At 43.7% G+C, this 13,144-nt stretch overlaps 1 protein-coding gene across 3 annotated transcripts in view; it reads right to left on the reverse strand.

The window, feature by feature from the left end:
• GPRIN1 (G protein regulated inducer of neurite outgrowth 1) overlaps window positions 1–13,144 on the reverse strand; it is a 76,203-nt gene that overhangs the window by 20,084 nt on the left and 42,975 nt on the right. The window lies entirely within an intron of this gene.

Raw genomic sequence — 13,144 nt, forward strand, 5'->3', positions numbered from 1 at the left:
ATAGGGAAATTGTAGGAGAAACGGTATTAGAGAAAGATTTGGGGATGCTCATTGATAGTAGACTTAGCAGAAGTACCCAATGTCAAAGTGCAGCAACAAAGGCAAATAAGGTATTAGCATGTATTAAAAAGGGGAATTGAGGCAAGAGAGGAAAGTGTAATCCTGCCACTGTATAAGTCATTGGTAGGACCTCATCTTGAGTACTGTGTACAGTTCGGAGCATCACATTATCAAAGAGACATATAAGAACTTGAAAAGCTTCAGAGGCAAGTCACCAAACAGATTAAGGGGTTGGAGACGCTGGTCTATGAGGAGAGGCTTTCTAGGTTAGACATGTTTACATTAGAAATGAGACGACTAAGAGGAGATATGATTAATATTTACAAATATATAAAGGGGCAATATGCGGAGCTATCAGGTGATTTGTTTATTAAGAGATCTCTACACAAAACATGCAGACACCCAATAAGGCTTGAGGAGAGGAAATTTCGTACTAAGCGCAGGAAGGGATTCTTTACCGTGAGGGCTATACGAATGTGGAATTCACTGCCAGAGAAGGTTGTAATGGCAGAGTCAATGCGTTTAAAAATGGGTTAGATAAATTTCTAACGGAAAAAGATATCTGAGGATATAGCCTTTAACCAAAATAGGATAGGGAATATAATATAATTCAGGTTGAACTTGATGGACCACTTGTCTTTTTTCAACCTCACCAACTATGTTACTATGTAATGCCCAATCCCGTCCGATCTTGGAAGCAATATGATGTTGGGCCCTGTTAGTACCTGGATGGGAGACCACCTGGGAATACAGGGTACTGTAGTGTGAATAGCCCCACCACACGGTCCTATCCACAGCCAGGTTTTGGGACAATCCACATCAACATATCTCACAGTGCCATTCTCTTTAATACTTCACCATCCATTGTGTTGAATTCTTCACCATCCATTGTGTTGCATCTCACTGCACAATTACTCCATGTGTCAGAGACCCTACACCGCCCTGCATTCTCACTTTATATGCTGTACATCCCGCATCTATTTTTACTTGAACTCTCATCACGGAGGAGTGCCTGGTTTCCCCTGCGCTGGTCTCTTCCAACAGGGGTCACTGCAGTACACCATAGTGAAAGCAGATTCAATTGACATTTTCTTCTTTTCATCCAGAAAGCCCATTCCCTCCACTTTGGCGCTCTCAACCAGTCGTTCACTACCTCTAGTAGGTCTATAGAGCAGAGTGTCAATTTTTGCAGACAATACCAAACTGTGTAAGGTATCAGAGGGGATGCTGAGTCTCCTCCGAACGACTTATTTAAACTGGAAATATGGGCGGCAAAATGAAGAATGAGGTTCAATATAGACAAATGTAAGGTAATGCACTTTGGTAGCAAGAACAGAAACTCTACCTGCATACTAAATGGGGAAAAACTAGGGAATTCTGTACTGGAAAAAGATTTAGGTGTTCACATAGATAACAAACTGAGCAGTAGTACCCAAAGTAGGAATGTAGCAAAGAAGGCAAACAAGGTAGCATGCCTAAAACGGGGAATTGATGCAGGGATGAGAGTGTTGTACTCGCATTATATAAATCACTAATGAGGCCACATCTCGAATACTGTGCACAATTATGGGCACCATACTACAAAAAGGATATCCTGGAACTAGAAAAGGTTCAGAGACAGGCGACCAAATTGATTAAGGGGGCGTAGACGCTATAATACGAGGAAAGGCTTGCAAGCTTAGGCATGTTTACACTGGAAAAAGGAGAATAATAGGGGACATGATTAACATTTACAAATATATAAGGGGTCAATACACAGAACTAGCGGGGACTTATTTATGGTAAGATCATCACAAAGGACACGTGGACACCCGCTTAGGTTAGAGGAGCGGAGATTTTGCACACAGAGACGAAAAGGTTTCTTCACAGTAAGGACAATACGTATTTGGAATTCCCCGCTGAGAGAGTAGTAATGGCAGACTCGGTCATTGCTTTTAAGAAAGGGCTAGATAAATTCCTAATGGATAAGGATATACAGGGTTATGGTGGGTAAATCATGCACTAGAGTATTAAAAAAAAAAAAAGGAATTGTCATTATGGCTAAACTTTTACCACAGTTAATTATAAATATTACAGTGTAGGAGAGCACTAACAGGTTCAACTCGATGGACAAATTGTCTTTTTTCAACCTTAGAAACTACGTTACTATGTTACTACTCGTCTAGATAGCAGAAACCAAACGGAATTAGAGGTTTAAACGGAATTAGAGGTTTTCCATATATTTTTTTCTCATGAAAATAATTCTAGTTTCACTATTCCCAGCAGGACGGCAGGTCCAGGTGCAAAACCATAAACAAGGCAATACCAAGGTTGTGGCCTATAGGGTGACCCACTATAGTGGTTATCTCAACCTTAAGGAAATTCTTCCATACATAACGGGTCATTTACACACATCTTTGTATATTTCGCCAAAGTGTGATCATCACATACATGGTTCTTCTCTTCTCATTCACAAAAAGATCTTTCTTTTATTAAAACAGCCAAATCATCACTGTGATTAGCAGGATATTTGGTATCCAGTACTACTGCAACCCTAAAACGTCTGGCTGTGACAAATCACACATTTTTTCTCGTCAGTTACACTTTTTTCTTTATTCAACTTCTTGGTTATTCTAATCAAAAACTGCTTGCACACACTATGTATATACACATATATTTGTATCAAAGTTTAATGTACAGTACCAGTTTATTGTGACGGTCATTACCTGATTTTAACGCATACCAATAAAGTAACAATGTTTTAGTTTATCAAAAACTTTTTTGTAAGCGTGTCCCACCACCAGAGTCCTTCTTTGCTCTTGTAACCTTGATTTATAGAAACACAACAGAGCCCACTCACTCAGCCCTGCAGGTATTTACAGAAACACAACAGAGCCCACTCACTCAGCCCTGCAGGTATTTACAGAAACACAACAGAGCCCACCCACTCACACGGACGCACTCCACATAGGGATTCAGACTGCGATCGCTGCCGCTGCAGCGATACAGTCTGAATTGGGCCCAAAGCCAGAATCAAGCATGCAATTCCCTCTGAAGATTTGCCAAAAGTCATACATGCATTTGTTTAATCTCAATTAGACTACTGCAATGAACTCTACCTCGGCCTCCAAGCAAAAGAATTGCACCACTTACAGCTGGTACAAAATGCAGTTGCCATCTGTTAACCAACCAGCCACGTTCCACCCACATACTGTAACACCCATTCTCTACTCCTTCCACTGGCTGCCTGTAAGATGGCAAATCGTTTTCAAGATTGGCTTACTGGCTTTCAAAGCCCAACATGACCAGAGCCGAAGGTACCTGAAGCAGCTTCTGATTCAATACTGCCGCACTTGATTACTGCGATCTGTAGATGAAGGACTTTTAGCAGTACCTACAATCTCCCGTAATTCCCTGCACAGTTCGTGTGGCCCCAACTCTAGAATCTTTCAAAAACAGAATCAAGACTTTCCTGTTTACTCAAGCATTTCCGTAATGTTCCTTTAGTAACTCCATGCTCTCTGTATTTCATGAAAAGCTTTTCTGTACTTCATTGTTACTGTATTGTATTATGAGTCCTATTGGAGAAAGAGCGCTATTTAAATAAAATTATTATTATTACACCATTACTTCCTGTTCGCAGGGAACAAAAGGATCAGAGAATGAGACACGGGAATGCAGACACGAGAATACGGGAAGACAACAGAAAAAGAACACACAAGGACAACACAGATATGCGTCAAATAACAATAATCAATTAGGCAGGAAACAGACAACAGTTACAGGAGCAGACAATGAAGAAAGACAACGGACCAGGAAGTGATATAAAGTGATATATATGAAACATGGGACCAAACAAGAAGACACAGAGGCGCCTATTTATTAATAATTTCTGCCTTTAAAATATATACGGAAACTTTTGTTTCCGTATGTTTAAGGACAGGATTAAGAAGAATATTTATCAAGTAGCTTTTTCATAAATATTATGCAGAAACTTTAACGTATAACCGCTATGTTAGAACAGCCCAATTTTTCAGGCTTTGGTCCTGTCGGTTTACGCCTTCTATCTTGCATGGACAGTGTAACCTGCATGGACAGTCGTTATCGTTACCACAGTCCCTGGGAGTTACATTTAGTACATAGCAGGAATAATCATGTAAAAAATGATTATCCCTGCTGTGATGTACACAGAAACAAACTGTGGCACTTCTGCAATTTTTAATAGATATGCTCTTAAGTAACCCAAGAATGTATCGGTTAGGAAAGCAGGAGATATCCATAACTGGGGTTCCATAAGGATGTGACCACATTGTATACACACATAAAAACAGAAGGAAAGGCTGTGCTCATTAACACTTTACGCTGCACTCTATATGACTCTATTTTACAAACAAGGAATATGAGTTCCACATATTGCAATATATGATAAACTGACCAACTCATGCCAAAGTTTTATTAATACTATTTTGCTTGGACAACAGTGCTACTTTAAACTCCATCACTGCTTATTTGTAGATGAAATTATGTTAATACATAGACAGACATACTTGCATATGAACATTCATACATGGGGGTAAATTTACTAAGATTCGTATTTTCCCGTTTCAGGTCAAAGTTCAATCACGAATGACATCGAAAGTGTAAAACTGCAACTTTTTGAATTGATTACGACTAATTTACTAAGCTGTCGTATTCGGGTTTTTCTTTTGTTCCGATGTCGATGTCATTCGTGTTTTTTTTTCTATTTTTACGGCAGTGATTAGCAAAACACTGCCAACTTTTTTACAATGAATCTCGGCCGGATCTGTGTGATCCGTGCTGGGGTTCATTTTTTTTGTTTTTTTTAAATTAAACACTGTCAAATATTTTTAAAAAAATTGCGTGGGGTCCCCCCTCCTAAGCATAACCAGCCTCGGGCTCTTTGAGCCGATCCTGGTTGCCGAAATATGGGAAAAAAAATGACAGGGGTTCCCCCATATTTAAGCAACCAGCATCGGGCTCTGCGCCTGGTCCTGGTTCCAAAAATACGGGGGACAAAAAGAGTAGGGGTCCCCCGTATTTTTAAAACCAGCACCGGGCTCCACTAGCTGGACAGATAATGCCACAGCCGGGGGTCACTTTTATATAGTGCCCTGCGGCCGTGGCATCAAAAATCCAACTAGTCACCCCTGGCCGGGGTACCCTGGGGGAGTGGGGACCCCTTCAATCAAGGGGTCCCCCCCCCCCAGCCACCCAAGGGCCAGGGGTGAAGCCCGAGGCTGTCCCCCCCCATCCAATGGGCTGCGGATGGGGGGGCTGATAGCCTTTGTTGTAAAAGAAAATATATTGTTTTTAGTAGCAGTACTACAAGTCCCAGCAAGCCTCCCCCGCATGCTGGTACTTGGAGAACCACAAGTACCAGCATGCGGCGGAAAAACGGGCCCGCTGGTACCTGTAGTACTACTACTAAAAAAATACCCAAAAAAACACAAGACACACACACACCGTGAAAGTATAATTTTATTACATACATACACACATACATACATACTTACCTTATGTTCCCACGCAGGTCGGTCCTCTTCTCCAGTAGAATCCAAGGGGTACCTGTTGAAGAAATTATACTCACGAGATCCAGGGGTCCAGGGTCCTCGGGGAATCCAGGTGTAATCCACGTACTTGAAAAAAATAACAAAACGGACACCCGAGCCACGCACTTGCTTTGCACTTCTTAGTAAATGACCGAGATTCATACTTAAACAGCCGCGTTTTGACCGATGGTGTATTCATTCGTGATTTTTTTCCTAGGACTTCAAAATATTACGAATGCCCTCATCACTGCCGTGATTATTGCTTAGTAAATTACCGAGATGACACTTTGATGAAAAAACGGCATCTCGGTCAAAATCGGGAGCTTAGTAAATTTACCCCATGGTCGGAGATATGTAGACACTAAAACATCACTCCTATAAAATCTCATTCCAAAACCATTAACATGGTGTTGTTCCCCTCATTGCTATAATAACAGCCCCCAATCATCTAGGAAGTGTTTTTAAACACGGTAATACCCCTTTCACACCGCACAAATAACACGGGTCGACACGGGTCAGCGTGCAGTGTGAAAGCGCCATAGCCGAAATCCCGGGTCACATGACCCGGCAATTCAACCCGGGAATAAAGCAGTGTTATTCCCAAGTTGAATTCTGGGTCAATGGCAGCGTAAACGGACTCATGGGTCGATGCGAACCAGGACCTGTTCACTACAACAGGGAGAGGCGGCACGGAGATAATCTCATCTCCCAGCGTCGCCTCCGCTGCCGGCCCCGCCCCCCACCGCTATGGCAATCCATCTGGGTCAGGGAAGCAAGCAGTAGCATCCAATGCCAGATCCCACCCAGGAAGGACCCGTTTCCAATTCCCGGGTGGGATCCAGCATTGGCGTTGTGAAAGGGGTATTACAGGGATTTGTATTTATTCGGCAACAAGAACATTAGTGATGTTGGGCACTGATATTGGGGGGATAAGGCCTTGCTCATAGTCTGCTGTCCAATTCATCCTAATGGAATTGTAGTCACTTAAGACATATAGTGCTTTGCTGCTGAGCTGCTGTTCTAGTAGGGCAGAAATTTGACCAAATGTCTTGCTGGAAATATGGCATCCAGTGTCACATTAAAAGTCATTGAGACCTTCAGTATGACCAATTCTAATGCTAAAGTTTGGTTATGGAGACGGCAAAACATTAGTTCCATTAGAAAGGGTGGCAATATAAGTAAGTAGTAGAATGAAATGTCTTCTTGTACAAATAAAGTATCCCGGCATACTGTATGATGCTGTAACAAGAGATAAGTTGTGAACTCCATTCAGGAAGTCACAAAATCGCTTCTTCCTGCTTTGTGACAAAGATGCAACATTGGGTCCTGACCAAAATACAGGCGCCATCATTTGGTAGGAAAAATTGCCTACCTGTGCTGCCTGTGAGGTAATGAAGATTGGGTTTTCAATGGCAGTGATTGCAACCACTACAGGACTCAATGGGGAAAATTCAAATGTTTGAAAAGTCGTTTGGGTGCCTGTTTTTTCCTGTCTATTAGATAGGAAAAAACAGACACCCAACTGACTTTTCAAACATTTGAATCTCCCCCAATGGGTCTAGTACTAATCTCAACAATGCAACAAACAAGAGACAATGGGGGTCATTTCGAGTTGATCGCTCGCTAGCAGTTTTTAGCAGCCGTGCAAACGCTATGCTGCCGCCCACTGGGGAGTGTATTTTAGCTTAGCAGAAGTGCTAACGCATGTGCAGCCGAGCTCTGCAAAAACAGTTTGTGCAGTTTCAAAGTAGCTCTGAACCTACTCAGCGCTTGCGATCACTTCAGCCTATTCGTGTCCGGATTTGACGTCATACACCCGCCCAGCAAACGCCCAGCCACGCCTGCGTTTTTTCAGCCATGCCTGCGTTTTTGCAAACACTCCCTGAAAACGGTCAGTTGACACCCAGTAACACCCCCTTCCTGTCAATCTTCTAGTGGCTGTCAGTGCGAAGAAATACTTCGCTTGAACCTGAGCACAACCACAAAGAGCTTTGTACCCGTGCGTCGCGCGTGCACATTGTGGGGCATACGCATGCGCATAAATGCCATTTTTTCACCTGATCGCTACGCTGCGAAAATTGGCAGCGAGCGATCAACTCGGAATGACCCCCAATGAACGATATGAGCAGGGCGCACATTAAGCGAGGAGGGGGCCATGTGTAGTCTTCATCTAGGCCACTCCTCTCTTGTCGGCAGCTCAGTAGGCTCTAAACACTAGGGTCACTAGTGTACAAGAGTCTAGTGCACACGCGCAGGTGTCCGGGGAAATGAAGTGGCGGCCATTTTCCTGGTCATTTTTCTAATGTTCATGCACAAAACATCAGGAAAATGGACACTGTGTCATTTTTCCAGTGATTTGTGCAACACTGCAGCTGCTGATGTGGGACTCAGGAGGTGTAAGTGTTCAAGAAATGGGTGCAGGGTGTACGGTGTAGGCCCCCCTGGACCTAGGGGCCCCTGTGCATCGCACACCTGCACCCATTATAGATACACCACTAATTATGAGGAATATTTAAGAAGGGGCAGAGAAGAGGAAAGGTGGGTGAACCCGACAGGGCTGCATACAAGTGACAGAACCTAATGAGAGATTTATGGTTGGTTGGTATTTACTATTGACATGAAAAATGTGATTTAGCTCTGACTCATAATTGATCAGGGGGTAAAACACTATTCCACAGCACATACTGTACATTGTGACATTCATTCACAAAGGCAAGAAATAAAATCAGTTTTTGGGCTGGGAATAGTAAAGTAGATACAGAGAAGGACATCAAACAAGGTTCATATAAATACTGTACCTTTCACCTTTGGGCCTGATTCTGACATGGAAAAAGCAAGAAAAAGCAAGTAATGCTGCTTTCACATCGCAAAACCTGCTTTTGAAACGGTATTTTAAACGGTACTTAAAACGGGTCTGAGCAGTTAAACCCCTTTCACATCGCATGTTGTAACCAGTATATTACCATTTCATTACCGTTTTGGTACCTTTCACACTGAACCCGTTTCACCCATAGAAAACAGTGGTTGTCATTATAAATGGACTTTTCTGGCCCACACATTATTAATAATTATTAATTAATTAATTATTAATATTTTGGATAGTCGTACGTTGGAACCCAGCAGCTTGATGCATTTTAACCATGTTTTTATATATGAGTGCATCCTTGACTGTCCCAGTTATTTGTCTGCAGATTTCCTCATCCCCTCTGATTCTTAGCAGCTCCCTCACCTCTTCATCACTCCAAGTTGCCATTGTATAATGTATTTGCACTGAAAACGCTTCTAAAGCCACTCTCATGTGTCTCCTGTGTTTAACAACCAGTTTCCTGGTTCTGCCTGGTGACATCACATATGGAGACAGCCTATCACCTTCTGGGGCTTGCAAATACCGTTTCAGACCCTTTCACACTGCACAATGAAACGGGTCTGAAACGGGTAGGACCCTGCTTTTTTACCGTTTCAAAATACTGGTATTTTGAAAACGGTAAATTGAAGGTGACCCTTTCACATCGCAGCTCGAACCGTTTAGGAAGCCTGAAAAATCGGCAATTTACCGGGTTCAAGCATCGGTGTAAAAGGGGTATAATTGTGCTCCTGGATAAACCAAGTTGCAATGCAAAAGGTGCAAATTAATTTATTTTTTTAGCATGCAAGGTAACCACTGACTTCTTTTGCATGTAGCCCCACACATGCTTGGCAGCTTTAGTTTTACACTGCAATTTAGCGTTTGTATATACCCCACTCAAATCTAAATCGCTCTGCACATGTTACATCTGCCCTACCTGCAGTTCAGCATGTTTTTTCCAAGGTGCACAGATACTTCCTCTTTCTTGCTTTATTCACAACTCAGAATAAGGCCCTATATCCATCCCACTGTGCTACCATGTAAATGATAAACATACAGCAACTGGACATCCCGACCCGTTCGCACGCACCGGTTCTTCGCTGCGGTGCGAACGGGTCAGAACTGCGCATGTGCGGTGCCCGCAATGTGCACACGCGTTGTTGCCCAGAATCGACCAGAAGAAAGAAGAAAGTGATCGCTAGTGCGATCATAAGAAGATTGTTTGCGGAGAGGCGTTTCTGGGGCGGATATTCACCGTTTGCCGTGCGTGGAGATCCGAACGCAGGCGTGTCCAGGCATTTGGAGGGTGGTTGTCTGACGTCAATTCCGGGACCTTCATCGCTGTATCCCTCGCACAGGGTAAGTATGTCTAGGGCTAGTCTTGTTCTGCACAAAACCTTTTTAGCATAGCAGGGCTACACAAGCAATCGCAGCCCTGCTATGCTAAAATACACTCCCCCATAGGCGGCGTCTAGTTGATCGCACGAGCAGCAAAAAGTTACTACGTGCGATCAACTCGGAATGACCCCCATAATTCCATTATTTTACCGTCTGATGATGCGGTGAGGAATAAACGATTCTTAGGTTACTTTTTTTTTACAATAATATAAACCAGCCATCTAATTCAATAGCAGAACTGTACAATGCTGTACCAATGATTATGAATACCAAACACATTATTATTGGGGACAATGGGATCGAAGTCCGCTGTTTGCAAAGGGAATCATTCTTACTTTTCATTCTAACAAAAAGAATCTCATTTGTTGTTCAGTGGCCAAGCGGAAATAAAACAAAATGGAAATTAGCATGTGAAAAAAAAATCCTTCTCCACAAGACTAATTCCAGTCTCAAGGCTGTTTCTATAGGAACAATTTCATCGAGCTGATGTTCACTAAACTGCTGTGCTGCGAGGTCTGTGATCACACATTACTGCCGTGCCCTACTACACTATCTGAGTCTCCTTTTCACCTCCAAGACATATTGTCACCTGCATTCACACTACTACAAGCAATTTTGTCCGAATGCCTTTAATAGAGGCAGAGGTAGGCAACCTGTGCAATTACCTACCACAGGAAAACTGTAGCAAGACATGTTGGGATGTATAGTTCCACTGCTTCTGGAGTTGTACATGCTGCCTATCCCAGTTCTAGGGCACAACTCAACTTACAATGGCATGCTTCTATGCTTGTGCCCACGCTGGAAAAACGAGAGTTATGGTAGACTTACCTTTGTTAACTCTCTTTTTTTGAAGTTCATAGGGTCCACAGGGAACATCGGGGCTTCTAGGTGGTGGATGAAAGCCCGGGCACCAAACAGTTAAAGCTTACAGCGTATCCCAGAATGCTCTGCTCCTCTCCCCTGTAACCCCACCTCCATGCTCAGGCATTCAGTTTTGTTAACCAGCTCAAAGCAGGAAGAGGAAATGAGAGAAGATGTTAGGCACATAAGAACGCATTCTTGCAGACAGGAGAAAGAACTAGAGGCCAATGCCATTAAAACCCAGAGAGGTCAGGTGTATCAGGGTGGGTGCCCCGTGGACCCTATGAACCTGGAAGAAAGAGAAGTAACAAAGGTAAGTCTACCATAACTCTCATTATCTTCTTCAGGTTTCATAGGGGTTCCACAGGGAACATCTGGGATGTCCTTGAGCGGTATTTCAAGGGAGGGGACGCTCCTGAGACGATAAAAGAATCCGGTGTCGAAAAAAAGCATACTGGGAGGTGACTGTAACAAAGGCATAAAACCTAAGAAACGTGTGGACCGAAGACCACATTGCCATCTTGCACAATTGTTCGGCAGACGCAACACAGCGTGCTGCCCACGAAGGTCCTGCAGACGAAGTAGAATGGGCAGAAATTGAAGCTGGTACAGGAAGAAATGTACATTTGGAAAGAGGCAAGTCGTCAGCCTAAATCCAAATCTCGCTTTTAAAAGCAAGTATTCTTGAGAGTTTAAACATAGCTGCATTATAACGCTTGGTAGCGCACCATGTAAAGTAAGCATGCCACACTCTATAATACACTGCTCAAAAAAATAAAGGGAACACTTAAACAACACAATGTAACTCCAAGTCAATCACACTTCTGTGAAATCAAACTGTCCACTTAGGAAGCAACACTGATTGACAATCAATTTCACATGCTGTTGTGCAAATGGGATAGACAACAGGTGGAAATTATAGGCAATTAGCAAGACACCCCCAATAAAGGAGTTGTTCTGCAGGTGGTGAACACAGACCACTTCTCAGCTCCTATGCTTTCTGGCTGATGTTTTGGTCACTTTTGAAAGCTGGCGGTGCTTTCACTCTAGTGGTAGCATGAGACGGAGTCTACAACCCACACAAGTGGCTCAGGTAGTACAGCTCATCCAGGATGGCACATCAATGCGAGCTGTGGCAAGAAGGTTTGCTATGTCTGTCAGCGTAGTGTCCAGAGCATGGAGGCGCTACCAGGAGACAGGCCAGTACATCAGGAGACGTGGAGGAGGCCGTAGGAGGGCAACAACCCAGCAGCAGGGCCGCTACCTCCGCCTTTGTGCAAAGAGGAACAGGAGGAGCACTGCCAGAGCCCTGCAAAATGACCTCCAGCAAGCCACACATGTGCATGTGTCTACTCAAACGATCAGAAACAGACTCCATGAGGGTGGTATGAGGGCCCGACGTCCACAGGTGGGGTTGTGCTTACAGCCCAACACCATGCAGGACATTTGGCATTTGCCAGAGAACACCAAGATTGGCAAATTTGCCACTGGCGGCCTGTGCTCTTCACAGATGAAAGCAGGTTCTCACTGAGCACATGTGACAGACGTGACAGAGTCTGGAGACGCCAAGGAGAACGTTTTGCTGCCTGCAACATCCTCCAGCATGACCGGTTTGGCAGTGGGTCAGTAATGGTGTGGGGTGGCATTTCTTTGGGGGTCCGCACAGCCCTCCATGTGCTTGCCAGAGGTAGCCTGACTGCCATTAGGTACCGAGATGAGATCCTCAGACCCCTTGTGAGACCATATGAAGGCATTGATGCTATGGACTGGCCCGCCCGTTCCCCAGACCTGAATCCAATTGAGCACATCTGGGACATCATGTCTTGCTCCATCCACCAACGCCACATTGCACCACAGACTGTCCAGGAGTTGGCGGATGCTTTAGTCCAGGTCTGGGAGGAGATCCCTCAGGAGACCATCCGCCACCTCATCAGGAGCATGCCCAGGCACTGTAGGGAGGTCATACAGGCATGTGGAGGCCACACACACTACTGAGCCTCATTTTGACTTGTTTTAAGGACATTACATCAAAGTTGGATCAGCCTGTAGTGTGTTTTTCCACTTTAATTTTGAGTGTGACTCCAAATCCAGACCTCCATGGGTTAATAAATTTGATTTCCATTGATAATTTTTGTGTGATTTTGTTGTCAGCACATTCAACTATGTAAAGAACAAAGTATTTAATAAGAATATTTAATTCATTCAGATCTAGGATGTGTTGTTTAAGTGTTCCCTTTATTTTTTTGAGCAGTGTATATACATGCTGAGGCAGGTTTACGTGCCATAAGAATAGTTTGAATGACAGCATTTGAAAAAAATCCTTTTGTCCTCAGGATTGATGATTCATGAGCCACACCGTCAAAGACAGACCAGCTAGATCTGGATGGAGATATGAGCCCTGAGATAGAAGGACCCATTGTTAAGGAAGTTG

Source organism: Pseudophryne corroboree, chromosome 6, assembly GCF_028390025.1.
Source record: "Pseudophryne corroboree isolate aPseCor3 chromosome 6, aPseCor3.hap2, whole genome shotgun sequence".
Lineage (NCBI taxonomy): Eukaryota > Metazoa > Chordata > Amphibia > Anura > Myobatrachidae > Pseudophryne > Pseudophryne corroboree.